Genomic DNA, 15,566 nt, shown 5'->3' on the forward strand with positions numbered 1-15,566 from the left:
TACATAGTGCTACCTGTAAAGTGAGGTGGATGAGGGATATTGGTCTGGGCTTTTGTTTTAGGGTTTGGTCCCCTTAGTTTCTGTAAAGGGTAATGTTAATGCTACAGGATACAAAGACATTTTAGGCAATTGTACGCTTTTAAATTTGTGGCACCAGTTTTGGAAAGGCTCTTTCCTCTTCCTGCAAGACTTTGCCCTGTGCATGATCAGGCGTCCACAAACATTTGGTTATATATATATATATATATATGTATATATATATATATACATATACACACACACAATGCTGTAAATAAGAATGCTTTAAAAAATAGACATGCTAAGTTTATTTTTATCATTTAACAATGGACAGAACATCTAGAAACCCTGATCTGCCTTGACATTTCTGCCTGGGAGAGACCTTGCGGATGCGATATAACTACCTTGTCTCTCTCTAAAATAGACCCTTCATTTTCAGCCAAACATCTCCAATAATATTAAAAAATAAACAGGGATAAGTAATTTTAATACATTTATTTAGTTACACTAAAATCTGTGATGTGACAGTTTCCCTTTCAATGTATTTTAGTGTTTAACGTTTCTTATCATTGGTGCCAAAAGGCATCTTAGGTACTGATTCATCCCGGACTATGTGATCGTGTACATTTTGCTATCCTACTTTTCCGGGATTAAAAAGGAAGGGGTCTTACACAATTTAGTAATATTTTGCAACTGTAAAAATAAAGAACATTCACACAAAGCTTAATCTGTATGGATAGAATAATACTTCCTCTTTCATCGCATACGTGCAGAATGTTAGAACACTTTTCCTATCATACTACTTCACGAGGACAAGTTTTTAAGGTTTACCTTTATTGTCTCATCACTAACTTTTAGACCTGGATGTGTCATAATTAATGAAAACAATAAATTGGATTTTATCTATTGTCGTCATTATGCTTTATTAGCAGATGGTATCTGGGTTCACTATATTTCCATACCTTGATTAACGATTACATTAATATCGTAAGGTCTGCTCCAAGTTACAGCCAAAAGAACCTTGTGATGGTTTGTGTAGTTAATGGCCAGCAGGGAGTATTGAAGGTTTCCGTGCGCTGAAGGGTCCCTTATAAGTGCTAGGTGAGAAACCCACAAGGGGTTAATATCTGGATCTTGGCTAGATGCTAGACTGAGAATTGGTTTTATGATGACGTCAGTAGGTGACACGGATTAACCCGACCCGCTGTGTTGAGGAACGACCAGCGGTACCTGGTGGGTGGTCTGCCCCTGATACGCCACGTTGCAACGTTTATAGTAGTGTGATGGGACCCTACAGCGGTCTTAAGTGGTTAGGTGAATTATTGACGTTTAACTGCCTATTTTATTTATGTTTTCTCAATAAAGTACGTTGCAGCATTTAGGTAAATGAATGCCGCGGCCATTTCAAAATCCAAGCCGGGCTGGTGTCATTTATTGTGTATGTGTATTATTTATGGTAATATCAACCACTGTCACTGCATTGTATAGGCAGCGCAAGGGTCATGTTTGAGAATTATCAGATTTGTTTTATTCACATATTTTCATAACAAGAAGAAACTATTTTAAAAATACGTTTATAATTCAGATTTTAAAAGGAGATAAGACATTGATATTTCATTTGTCCTACTTTTCAGTCTATACTTTGAAAATGCCTGTCCCCTGGATAATAATTTACATTAATATCATGGGCTTGACTCAATGACCTGACCGAACCTTAATTGTTTAAAAAAAAAAAAATACAGTAAACTATTCAATGACCTGACTAAGTCTCATGGAACGATTGTACATTCCACGGTTTGAACGAGCAGAAATGCATCATTGACACCATTGGAAACCCTTCCCTGAAAGCAATTTAATGGGGTGCGTGGTGTGTACATACATACATTTTTGCACATACACTTCAGGCCATCAATTTGTTTGTCTAACTAGACCTGAATAAACTAAATGTAGACGCCATACAAGAAGCAATTAAACATGCGCAGTCAAACAAGGATGCTTAATCCTCTCAATGCTGAAACAGTAACTGTTTCAAGTTATATGAAGAGACACATGTGTCTAATTCAGTTGGCTGCGATCCCAGAATACTGTAGAGAGCTGAGTACTTCCTATATTTCTATGGAACTATCTGGTTTCAACATTCCGAAAGCTGTTCTGAAAGGACGTGCATTCAGTAGGATTTAGGAGGCTCCGTACCACAAAGGGTCTCGCGGCTGATCCAGCTCTGGGTAGGAGCGGGTATCCACCTGCAGGCAGAAGAGGTCACAGAATCCTGGTGTGTAAAGGTCTGAATGTACAGTCATGTATTTATTTCTCATCTTCCTCATAATGAATGTCCTCTGATCTGAGAGCCAGGGCATTACAGGGTATCTCAATCTGTTTTAGAAGGTGACAAGGTGAGCAGAAGAGAACCTTCAGAGGTATGTGCTCAGCTGCCTAATATGACTGCGCCAGTTATAACGGGGATATCGAATCTTCCTAACCCCCATGGAGCAGAATCCTACTGGGAAACCCGATCGCCCAATAGGTTTATCTGCCCCTGGTATTGCACCATTGAGTCTACCACCTCATAAAGACCTGCAGTCCATGTCTAGGCAACAATTTACGCAGCGCTTAATACAATACATATATTTAAGGGGTCTGGTGAGGCTAGAATTGACAGACTAAGTTAAACCGATACATTAGGTGAAATATGTGTTAAGGCTGAATATAAGACAAGCAACGGGTTTTTTTTAATAAAGCCTTGCATATGAGCAAACAAATGTATCTGCATTACTATAGTCTAGGTGTTTGAGTCTAAAAAAGTAGCAGATAAATAAGTTACCCATTCCTAATTTTCCAAAACTGTCCACAACACAGCCTATTGGGTTGAAGAAGTGAGGATGTGTAAACATATCACTGGTATTAGCCCGAGAACTACCACAATATAAGAAATTATGTTCCTGGCAAAGTGTTGGGAAACTGTGGGCTTTTTATTTGTATACAATTAGTTTATATGAATATTATTTTATAACCTTCCCTTCTCCTCCAAATGAGCATTTGATGAAATATGCAATGACCCCATTGTAAATGGCACCAACCGCCATGGTCTATTCAATAAACAATTTCAATTTGCATTGGCGAGGTCCAACCTTAGTGAGCTTCTGGTACAGGAAGAGCTTGGATGGCCCTGTATAATGTATAATAAAATCAGAGATGTTTCTGCAGAGTATACTCTTCAATTGCATTATACAGGACCAGCTCAGCCCTTCACAATGGAGAACCCTGCCTGTGTTGGCCCTTCATAATGAATAGTGAAGGGATTTTTTTACTGACTAAACTCAAATTTGTGTTTTTGTGGTATAACAATAAATGTGGTATATACCATAAGTGGTGTGTAATTGTAAACTCCATTTTTTTTTAGCCATTTTTTGAGCAAAATACTTTATAAGGGTATTGGCCCATAATACAATGACCATCAACCCTTTTCTCGTGCACAGCCCCAGACAAGAGGTTTCACAACTTGCAACCTGAGACTCAACAAAGCTGAGATGACGTAATCTTTGGGATCTTTTCAAAGAATAAACAGAATGTCAACTCATTTCTTGGAGACTGAAGATGAAAGAGGCCGTTTTGCTGCTCTTGTTCTGGGGTGGCTGGAGGAGACAAACAAGGGCTGAGTCATTAGATGAAAACCGCACGTGCCAAGGCTTGAGGTATTACGGCACTAAGGAGCGGCGATGCCATACTAATAGCTATGCGTGATAATTAATGACCCTGGCACCATAGAAAGGACATTTAAATCTCGGAAACAAAGCTTCCAGAGAACATCCGTCACAGAAACTAGTTGAAGGACAGAAAATGTTACTTCTGGAATCTCATAATAACATGAGACTCATCAACCTCAATGATTCTATTCATAATGTACAGATGATAATAGAACAAGGTGTGCTCAACATATCGAAAACCCACAGAAGTAAATCAGAAAGGGGTTTAACCTTTCATTCAAACTCCATTCACACTCATATTATAAATGTACCTAGTAAACGTTGTACTAACCTTATACTGATTCCTACTTTTTTACCGCAAAAGAAAGATCAGTCTGGTAACAAAATTTCAAAGTAGGACTGATGAAGACTCATTTTTCTTTGGACCTGTTGGACACAAAGTTCTCTACCTAATGCTCCATGTTTTATGGAACTATAAATCTTGTGGTGTAAGCCACATTGGATAATATTCTGCCAGAAATGGTCTTTCTACATGTGAAATGCGTGTGGGATCACACTCATAGTGTTTTCCTATGATTTGGCTGGATCACCCCTTCGGTACTTGATAAGTCTTTAATAGACATGGGTCTGAGGGCAAGCATAAGTCTGGACTAGAAGATTCTCACTCCAGTCTTTCATATCTCTGTTGGAAGGGATGCCCAATTACTTTTAAACTAAAAAGGTTCCAAGACAATTACACCGATTGACACACCAAAAGTACACGCAATAGATAATTTTGATATGAGAATCTAGTTATATTAAATCCTGTCAGTGTTCTTGAGACTGAAAGCCGATATGAATTCAAGAAACACGTCCCACTGTTGATATACCTGTCACCATGCGCATAAGTAGATATAAGAAAATGGAGCTTCCTCTTAGCATTAACAGTAAAATTATGAGTTATGATATGAGAATTAACAATAAACGTATTACATTTGAGCAATTCTATAAACTGTGTGTTATAATAATACATATTTGTCAGTTAGTTCAACAAAACCTGTAATAAAATAATTATTGGACCTGCACTCCCTGCTAAGCCCAAAAATCACAATTATGGTCACGGACGTCTACAACGATTAATTGAAATTAATCATATTGCAGGGATCTGCCAGTTACAACAACAACAAACAGCACACCACGAATCACTGTTTAATTGAAGACTTGTTACCAATACACAATAAGCTGTGTTCTCGTTCCAAATACCATAACATTTATATCTCTAGTATATTACACTTGGCATAGAACAATACATTTGTACATTTTGTTACACAAGCCACTCACACATAGACACAAACAGAGACAACGTTGGGTAATTTTGATTAACAGGTTCCCATTGTCGCAGTCCTAACCAATAAAGCTTGTGGTCGTACAGAAGACAATGTTTCGTAAAAAGGGATTTATTTAAGAAGAGATTTTTTCTCCCACAAACAGAATTACCCGCTCTGCAATCAGGGCTGACCCTAAGATGGTTAGTTCCTTGGAAGGAACAAGAACGTATGGGACTTGTGCCTCACCCCACCAAACCAAAATTCAAGTATTCCTATTTATAGAATATTATGTTCATTAGAAGTGCACACTTTACTTAAAAGCCATCACGTAAAACAACAAGTCCATTGTTCCTGATGACTTCTTTATTTTTGATACGGGTTATAACTGAGGTTACTGCTCCCTTTCTAAATGATCTATCTTTCTGTATCTTTCAGATTGTCAGTTACATGATCTATGTCTTCGTGACCCGGCTTACACTTAAAGAGAACTTGATGCAAATGACACCAATTTATATTTATATTGTTGACACAATTTCAAATATTAACATTTTCATCTATTTATTTCGACTTAGGACTGCAGAACACTGTGATGATAGAGATACCCACTAAACATTTTGGAGCTTGTAGAAAAGAGGGACATCAGGGGAAGACAGATGGATTTGGGTCCAGTCAAGGACTGCCAACTAAACACTTGGTTGTGTAAAAACACAAAAAAAGTAAGCCTTTCATGTAGGGATTTCGTAGACCTTTCATAATATCAGATGCTCATAAAGATGAGAGATCTTTCTAAAATATAGGGCTTTTAGATCAACAAAACAAATAAAACCTCCTAAAATCACAATGTATGTTTGTTATAAAACTTAATTACACAAAACGATGAAGTCCATAGAAAGATAAAAATAGTCTTATTTAAACAATTGCACCATCCTCATATGTATTGTTCATTTATGGCTTGACACAGAAGAACTGTTAAACTGTTAATAAAACCTATTCCTTCAGCTGCATGATTGTTCTTCCAATATTTTTCTTGTGAAATCTTTGATGTCAACATCTACTTTATCTTGTTCACCAGACGCAGCTACTAAGTAATAAGATGTATGACATTGCCAATGCTATTTTATGTGTGAATGCTGTAGATTTATTTTCACAGTGGGTGCATGTTACGTGACCCTGCCGTTGTAGGGTGGCTGCATCAACCGGGCTCCATATGAGGTAAAAGTGAGGGGGTGAGAGAGAGAGCTGGGAAGAGTGTGTGTTTATATACTGTGTGTATGTGTGTATGTATGTGTAAGTGTATGGTGTAAGAGTGAGTTTGTGTGTTACTATAGGGGAGTGTGTGTTAGTGTTTGGTGTTGGTGTGTGTGTGTTACTGTTTGTTGTTAGAACGTTCATGTGCAGTGTGTGTTCATGTATGGTGTTAGCATGTGTGAGTATATGATTTTGACATGTGTGTGTTCATGTATGGTGTTAGCATGCAGGAAGATCAGCCAAATGACTCCATCAGCCCAAAGCACATCTGGTAACAAATGCTTCCCTGCCACCTTTGCCTACTCTGTAGCCCCAACTAAGGTTAAAACTGAGTTAATGCGTATGATATAGGTGGCATTGAGTCTTGGATTGCGGATTGTAGCTCAGATAGCAGTTCTGTACTAGAGTTATAGTTATCATAAAGCAATTAAGAGGCCCAATTCTACACCAGATGTTTGACATGAAGAGAATATTGGATTTTAGCTGTGTTCATGCACCCAGTTACTAGGATGCTAACATAATATTCCACACCCCGCTTGAGGAGATACAGCATGGGTAAAAATGTAAATGAGGAACATGTATTTCAGATAAATAGAATTAAAAAAAACATGTAAAGAGAATGTAGGTGGATCTTAAGAAGTAAAGCTATAAGCCTTGCAAGAAGAGTGACGGGTACACTAAAAATAAACATTCTTAATGATAATAATGAACTTTTTATAGGCTTGTTTGCCAGGGTGTAAGAGTCAGAGGGCATTAATGATATAGACATTTTTCCCAATGTGTACTTTATAACACACAACACAGACATACTACATTTATATGATTATGGTAATTTTATTTCACCACTGATGTATTTTCTGGTGTCTGCTTTGGTTTAAAAAAAGCAAAACCTGGCCTATATTGATTTTCTTAAATTGTCTGCTGTGGATGTACGTGGATCACATGCATGATACTGGATCTTATATTGTCTTTGAGACGGGCCGTGCAGCTCTGTTCTTTTACCATTGAGGAGTCAGGGATAGGCAAAGTGTCTGTACAAAGACACCAGTGTTCATGGCAAGTTTTATGAAGGTCCATAGATAATCATTAAATTGTCCATGACAGACGCCAGTAAATGTTCACCATGAGCAATGTTGTTGCCTGCCCCTGGCCAGAGCTTTATTAAGCTGATGTTCCTTTCTCAGGATGATCTTGACATGGAAACATACAAAATTATTGAGGCTACAAAGTGGTCCTGTATAATTTACTTTCAGTAGTGATTACCAGTGTAGCTACAATGTACTGGTAATTTTGGAGAACATTAGGATTTTGCAAGGTGTTCTTATTATTTCTTATATCATGTAAATGTTTAAAGGATGTATATTTTTACCTGTTATGTGTAAACTGAAGGTGAAACCATAAGATTAATGAGGACAGAATGCTGAGACAATACACAACGTTGTGAGAGAAGACAAAAGTGCATGAAGACAATTAGTTGACCATGTTAAATTGCCATAAATAATACCATAAACATGTAATGACGTTATTTCAATTGAACTAGGCTGTACGCTCTCATTTTTAATTCCTTGTAAAAGAATGGTCACAGTGGGTAGGTACAGCATGCCACAATTGCATACTAATTGGATTAAACATTAAACAAATTCGCTCTGTGTCCACCTTGATTTGCCTCATCAGCCATTGTTTCTTCATTTTGTGGTTTACTCCTGAAAGTAGGAACATTAACAAGGTATTTTACAAGAACATTTTGCCCTCATTCATAGAGGTGTCTTGGGAATTGGCTGCCAAACCAAATACCTGTTTACCGTAGATTCTGCATAGGATTTACAGGAAGATAGCCATTTAGGTCGTATTGTATGCCGTCTTCAATACCTTCTGACTCAGAGCATCCATATATTTTAAGAAAATCAGTAGGTATGACATGGTTTGTTAACTTCAATTGTTTTTGAGGAACAGTCATTCTACTCACTGCCAGTTGGTATAACGTTATGCCCCTAGCTTAGTTTCAATTTTTGAATTGACGTCCATAAGAATCTTCGTGTTAGTCTTCGTTTACTAATCTCCAATTGGTTGATGCCAGAGGAGGCCCCTGCAAGCAACCAATAGACTCACTCGCACGGCCCTTTAACACCTGACGGCGGAACTCTATTGGTCCTCGTACGGACCTTTAACTCTTGGAGAGTGAAGACCAGTGGTCTCCCCCGGCCAAGTTGTGGAACCAGGACTTTAAAAGTCTGTACGAGCAACTCTGTTGGTCGCCAGCAGATGCACTTCATTGGTTGATGGCAGAGGAGGGCCCCTGCCGGCGACCAATAGAGTTGCTCGTATGGACATTTAAAAGCCTGGCGCCAAAGCTGCTGCGTAGTGTGTTCCGAGTTAACCCCTTCTTAGAACTGTCTTTTCTCAGTCTCAATATTGTGTTACCAACAAAAGCTTTCCATATCATTTTGAGTTCGACCATTGCTATTACCGCTATTAAACATGGTTAAGCACACACACATATATTGAGTGGTTTTATTGAATAGCTCTAGTTAAGAGGGATTCAATAAACTATAATGAATGAAGTACTTAGTTACATAATGAGGACAGATACACCCTGTTACAACTTTTCTACTGGCTTGCTGCCAAGAACAACAGACTTCAGGGTCCTAAGAATTAGCGCTCTCTATTTGTCTTACTTTTCTCATCTTTAGTGCCAACAGCTCACTAAGACATTTAGCTGAAATGGATCATAAGTGAGTCAGAGCATAAATATGGATTTTGACAGCAGATAAAGAATTTGGTTTGCCCATCTATCTTGCTCATTCATCATCACTATCTTCATTCTTGCTTTTATTAGGGACAACTAAGCGTCAAGGGTAGTATATTTATTAAGTGTGTTTATGGAATGTATGAGAGCATGCGCACCTGGTACCAAACATTTTAATAACACCACAACTAGTTATGGTGACATTTTGATGTAAAGTTATTAAATTATTAAAATATTACATGCCACCAAATGCTCTCAGTAGGTAGAGAGCTGGGTGTGCCTTAAAAAAAATCAAATTCCTGAGATTTAATGTCCCCTGGAGCTACTAAATTATACAAGTCATATCAAGAAAGTTTGAGAAACGTCTGGCACGGAATTTACAATACATCGGGTGATAAGGAATGTATTCTTACCCTAGAAGTAGGCAATCGAAGGTATGGTTTCTCAAGACTATGCCTCTGGGCTGGTAATTCATTTACATCCCTGAGAACTCTATTGAGTATGATGATAGCCTTCTCGCGGGCTCAGGGGGTCTCACGCTGTAACACTCTGCGCTGACTCGGATGTCTACATCTGTCATGGGTGTAGGTGCTTCACAAGGAGCTGGTTTTCACGGTGTGAAAATCCAGCAACACTGAACAGCCCTGAGGAGAAGATGATATAGATGTGGGTGTCTGGTCTTAGTACACAAGGGCTGCAAACAGGTTGCTTCTTAAGACACTTTCCAAAGTTGGATAAAAATTGATTGCTTACTTAAGTGTCAATTAGCAGAAAATGAAGGAAAAAAAGACTAGTAAGAGGCTGGATTCAACGTTGGAGAAAGGCCTATCACAAGTAACAAAGTGGAAAAAACAAAATGAGACTAAAAAGGGCATCCTTGTTAACAGCCGATGTATTTGGGTTTATGTTATCTTATTTTTATAAGTCTATGGGTGGATTGCTTCTTAATTACTTGTGACAGATTATTTATGGTAATAAATCCAGGAGGTTCCGGTATTCATGTTAAGTTCTTAAAATACTTTTTACTACATTGGATGTCTGCAAACTCTCAGGGTTTTTGCCCCAATCACAGGGTCTAAGGGTCTCACAGCTGGAGGGAAAGCTGCGGTTGAGGTAAGGGGGTAAGGAAAGGAGAGAGAGGGTAAGGGAGGGAGTATGTATGTATCAATGTATGAATGTGTATGTAAAAGTGTGTCAGCATGGATGCGTTTGAAACACAGTTGGTCATTGGTGGGAGAGGACGTCCACTATCTTTCTTTTTTTGCCCAATGCCCAGGGCCCACCAGAGTAGATTGAGCTAAAATACCAGAGCTATAATAGATACAAATGACTAATGTGTAGATGTCAGAAAACATCATATTATGCAAAAAAAACATCAATATTTTGTAAAACTTTAATATGATACTATTAATAACCACTTTCCCCTCTAAATAAGTAAATGGGTGTATATTGTGAGTAGAATTCCTTTAACAGACTAACATCTCAATAAGAGTATTCACTGCTTTGTATTGGCCCTCGGGACAGGCACATCTGTACACTGGGTATGAGCACCGCGACCTACTACTGCATTGGCACAGCTGTTCCAGCTGTACTCCTCTGCGCTGGCAATCCTCGTTGTGTACACCTCATTACTTAGTAATAATTAGAATCGGTATCCCCTTCCTGCCGCTCCTTCCCTCTCTCCTTCCCTACAATGCCCTGTAACTTCAAGTCACAGTGCGTTCATATCCTTTGGGTTAACCCCTCATATCCCAGATGGAAAATCCATCTACTTTTTACTGTCTGAATGACTTCTGTTTATCACAACTTAACGTAATCACTTTTAAATTAATTACAAATATATTATTTCTCCCAGTGGATGTGACTTTTTTTTAACCATATCTGGAAGGAAAATTGAGTAACACTTTATTGTCACACTCAGTGAGTATTTTGTGTTTACTCACATTGTCTTAAAATATAGTTGGATGATCTGAAACATTTAACTGCCACATGTGAGAAATAATAGAAGAAATCCAGAAGAGGACAAATACCCTTTCACAGCACCGTATATAATGCCATATGAAGGGTAGAATGCTGACTGTATTGTTCATGGTTTAAAACAGGGTCTTGGATAATAAAACTTTGTTGTAACCAGAATAGGTGCTAATTATCTTTAATCATCTATGGCAGTGACCTTCGGAAAGTGTAATTTTATATTGTGAGTTTAAATTTAATGGATCCTAATTAGACGAATATCAATAGATGGATGACGCGTGGAACTTTTTCACCGATCGAATGTAAATACAAATGTAGAGAAAAAAGTTTTTTTTTTCTTTTAGATTGCACTTATCCTGGTTCTATCCACTATTATTAAGAACATTACTAAAACAATACTAAATAATACTCTGCATATCATGTTTTCAAGCTTTAAGAACAACTGTGCAGGGAAATCACCTGTCTTGGGGGATTAGAACCTAGGGTATTAAAAATATCAGGGTTAACCCCTGCGCTATTGGGGCTGCTGGGGCATATGTTATACCCCTGATCTCACAGTCCAGCTCATAGGTGTTTCACATTCCCAGGCTTGTCTATCGTGTACAAGAAGCAAGAGTTGCGTGAAGAGGTAAAGTGTTGATTTATCATCAAGAAACTGACGGTCAGTTTTCCCATGTGACAGAACAATAGGGTATGTGTCTGACATTGGGCCTGGTCCAGGAATATGTGGGGAAAGACATTCTTCCGGTTCTATGAATCCTGCGTCACCAAACATTCACGCACCTTTTCCACCATCACTGCAAGAGGCATGTCTTAAAGAAACGCATTTTACTTAATGAGGAACCTGTCCGCTCAACTACTGTGCAGGAGAGAACATTCAAATATAACCAGACATATTAGGGTTACCATGCATCCTCTTTTCCCCGGGTATGTCCTTTTTTGAGTACAAAAATTTCATTCCAGGCGAGTTTTTTAAAATATGCCTAAATGTCCGTTTTTTAGGACAAGCTGCATGGCCAGAGAGAAGAGGAGCGCGGGTAACGGTGCGACGATGGCACCAGGCCACCAGCGGTCTATTGCGCAAGCGCAGGTCTACCAGGGTGGGTCACATTTTGAACTTCCGGCTCCGATTGTGTGACGACACTTCTTGGGACACCTGGAGATGTGCCGGTATCAGCACTGAGCAGCCCACGCTAAAGAGAGGGCGAGGGACCGGTTTTCGGCCACATATATTTTTTATGTAGATGTGCATTTGTTAAATCAGCTATGGTGTCCTCTTGTCCAGTCACTAGGATATGATAACCCTAAGTCATATGGCCCGGGCTGGTGGGCCAGTGCCTGATGGCACATCTCATCTACTGTTACTGCCAATCACATCTTTTATTATGCAGACGCTGGCTGGATACACACAGCCACAAGCTGTAAAAGTGTGCATGTTTCCAGTAGCTGACCGCACTTACATCATTTTACTGGCAGAGGGCCTTACTGTGACCGGTGTCCCTGACTGTGATTACAACGCTTGATACGTGTATCAAAGGAAGTCTAAGGCAGGTACATTTCTACACCATGGCGCCAATAGATGGCAGTGTGGTTGTTCTACTGGCCTTCACCCTTTTTGGAGGCCATGGGATATATTCACCAAAACAAACCGGTTCAGCTGCTTCTTCAGTTCAATTTGGTGCCATTTGCATGAAATAGATCAAGTTTTACATTTACTAATATCAAAGCCGTGATTCTCAATTAAAATTGTCTCAGAGTCTCCGTGGGAACCCTTGCTTCTCTGGGTCTCCATGTCACTTTCCATGTGGCCGTGCCCATTTCTGTCCACATCTTGCCTACTCCCCGCCCATTTCCTTCCCACTAAAGGATGTCTAGGGCTAGCTCCGCCCACCTTTGTGACTAGCCCCACCCCCATGCAAAGCCAACCCTTCAAAGAGGAAGAGCCCCAGGTCCTGGAAAGATCCCAGATATAATTAACGCCATAACAGCATTAGCTCCATAACAGCATTAAAGACATATAGCTCTGAACCACATGAATATTCCATGCACCCAATGCTCTTTGTGTAATTAACTTTTTGCTCTCTTTGTCCCTTTGCTATTATATATAAACGATGTGTGAATCTCTTTACCTTCCAGTAAAGTTATCATCTCTCTGATGTATTCACCATGTTTTTCTTTCTGTTATACTTATAAGCATCAGAGTGTTTTATTTACACAAATGATTTTCATTTGTTTGATCTCACCTCAGACAAAGTGTAATCCACAGACCAGGAGCATTAAAGAAAGACAGGAGAACCTGAGAATCGATGTGACTCACATATCGAAACAACCCGATGATTAGAAAAATAACATTGTCTCTCGGTTACTGAACTGCGACTGTGACATAACTGCCAGGAATTAAAATGGAAAAAAAATGCCTGAGGTTATTATTTATGATACAGCCTAGAAGTACAGGATCACACTATGACGCTGGGTTATACTGAATGAATTTATATATATCAGGGTAAAACAATTGATTACCAAGCAGGGTACAAAGATGGGTGCAATCATGGCCATCTTTAATAATTATGGGGCCCTAGGCAAGCCTTCCCTTGTGGACCCAAAAGTGTCTCTCAACCCAGCCACAGACCTCTCCGCTAGTGATTCCACGTGTTTTGTGGGATGTCTGATGCTGGTTCCTGGCTAGGATATCATATGATATCCAATTGTAGAGGTCTGTGGCAGCGGCTTAACACACATCAACCTCAAAGATGCTTTGCAGCCTTAGCATACACTAGGTGGCTGCTGAGCATGTCGAAAGGACAGCTGCTAGGTGCTCATAAGATAGGAGTCACACTAAACGGATTCTTTATGGCAATGCTTCTGAAGCTCTTTCCTCAGTCATAGTGTTGCGCTGGGGGACTAAGAAAGACCCATTTCATTCTTTAAAACAGGCAGTTTGACGAGTAGTCAGGCTGTTTGGCAGATTGGGATAACAAAGCTAGAACTCAAACAAATTGCTGATATGCCATGAAAACATTATAATAAAACTTTTTGTGTACAGAACACAATAAGTTGAAAATAAAGAATGCTTGGAATGTGAGTAAATCTGTCCTAAAGAATTAGTAGGTATAATTGGATTTTAAAAATGGACTGGATAAATGAGCCAACTGGTTCTTTTTTTTATGTACTTGACTATGTATCTGGATAAAACAGAAATGGATTATCTCATCAAATCCTCCCACCTAGTGGTGAAATAGATTATTGCACTTGTGTGCATTAGCAAACCCAGCAATGGCAATTGCTATTATTACTTTTTTGTGTTCGTCTTTGTGAGGGGAAAAATATTCATATTTCACAAATATTCGCCCGTTCCTGTGTTCGCTCCGGGCGAATATTCGTGTACATTCTTCGTGTTCGTTTAATAAAAATAGTTTAAAAAAAATAATAAAAACATTGTAATATATGGTTTGATGGGGTAAATTGCATTGAAAAATACCCAAAATAGCACATGGGGGAAGAATTACCAGATTTGGAAAAAATGGTTTTGAAAAGGCAAAAAACTCAGGACAAATAGCAGAATCTATTTAGCAGTTTTTTTCATTAGCTTTTACAGATGAGTAACATATTTTTCAAGTAAAAGTGATGTCCCAGGCTGCTCAGTTACCTGTTTTGCACACGACTGGGGCTGGGGTGGCTGAACAGGGCTCTGTGGATTGGGGTTCTTTTGTTACCGCTTTTAAGTCACTTCCTTCCGCTTCCCCAGCGGGGCAGGTTTTCTCGGTAGTGCAGGCATCACCTGCCACGGTTTGGGAGAGTGGGGTTTCAAATACCGACAATGTGACTTCTGTCCTATCTCTTCGTCAGGCCCTTCTGCTGGGAGGGGGGAAGGAACGCGTGCAGGTTCTTCTGAGGGCGCAGTGCCTGCTGCTTCTGCTGCTGGGGCGAAGGAAACAGGGTATCTGGTTCACCCCTCAGATACAGCGAAGGGCAAAGTGTATGTTTGCTTTAAGGGTCCTTTGTGGGGCTCATCTGAAGCAGGAGGTGAAGGAAAAATATGGAAAGGGGAATATGTGGACATATAAAAAGAGGGGGCCATTGCTCTTGTGCTAGATTACGGCTCCTGGTAGGGGTATGCGGCTAAAGTTCCCGGAGTGTGGTGGAACTGTTGGTTAATCAGTATATTGTTAAAGGGCGTAGTAGTAAACATTTATTATATGTTTTAAGTTTTAAATAAAGATTTTAGGTGTCACAGTGCTTTGATTATAAATAAAGCTGTGGCCTTTTCAAAATCCACTCCGTTGTCTGTGTTTTATTTTGCCAAGTCAATAGTTCATTATTAAGATAAAAGCAGGACCCACAAGCTGTCAAGTGCTGCGATCGTGTCTTTTTGCGATGCCAAGTAGGGCAGATTTTACTTGTAACTCTCAGACTTTTCACAATTCGTATAAAGCTGCTGGGGCAGATTACCCTCATCAAAAGTCAGTAAACTCACACGGAAAATTAATTTATAGAGATCAGGTCAACGTTGAACATTTTAAGAAGATAATCGGTTTCATGTTTCAACTATTTTTATTTATTGAATCATCT

Source organism: Spea bombifrons, chromosome 4 (assembly GCF_027358695.1).
Source record: "Spea bombifrons isolate aSpeBom1 chromosome 4, aSpeBom1.2.pri, whole genome shotgun sequence".
Taxonomy (NCBI): domain Eukaryota; kingdom Metazoa; phylum Chordata; class Amphibia; order Anura; family Pelobatidae; genus Spea; species Spea bombifrons.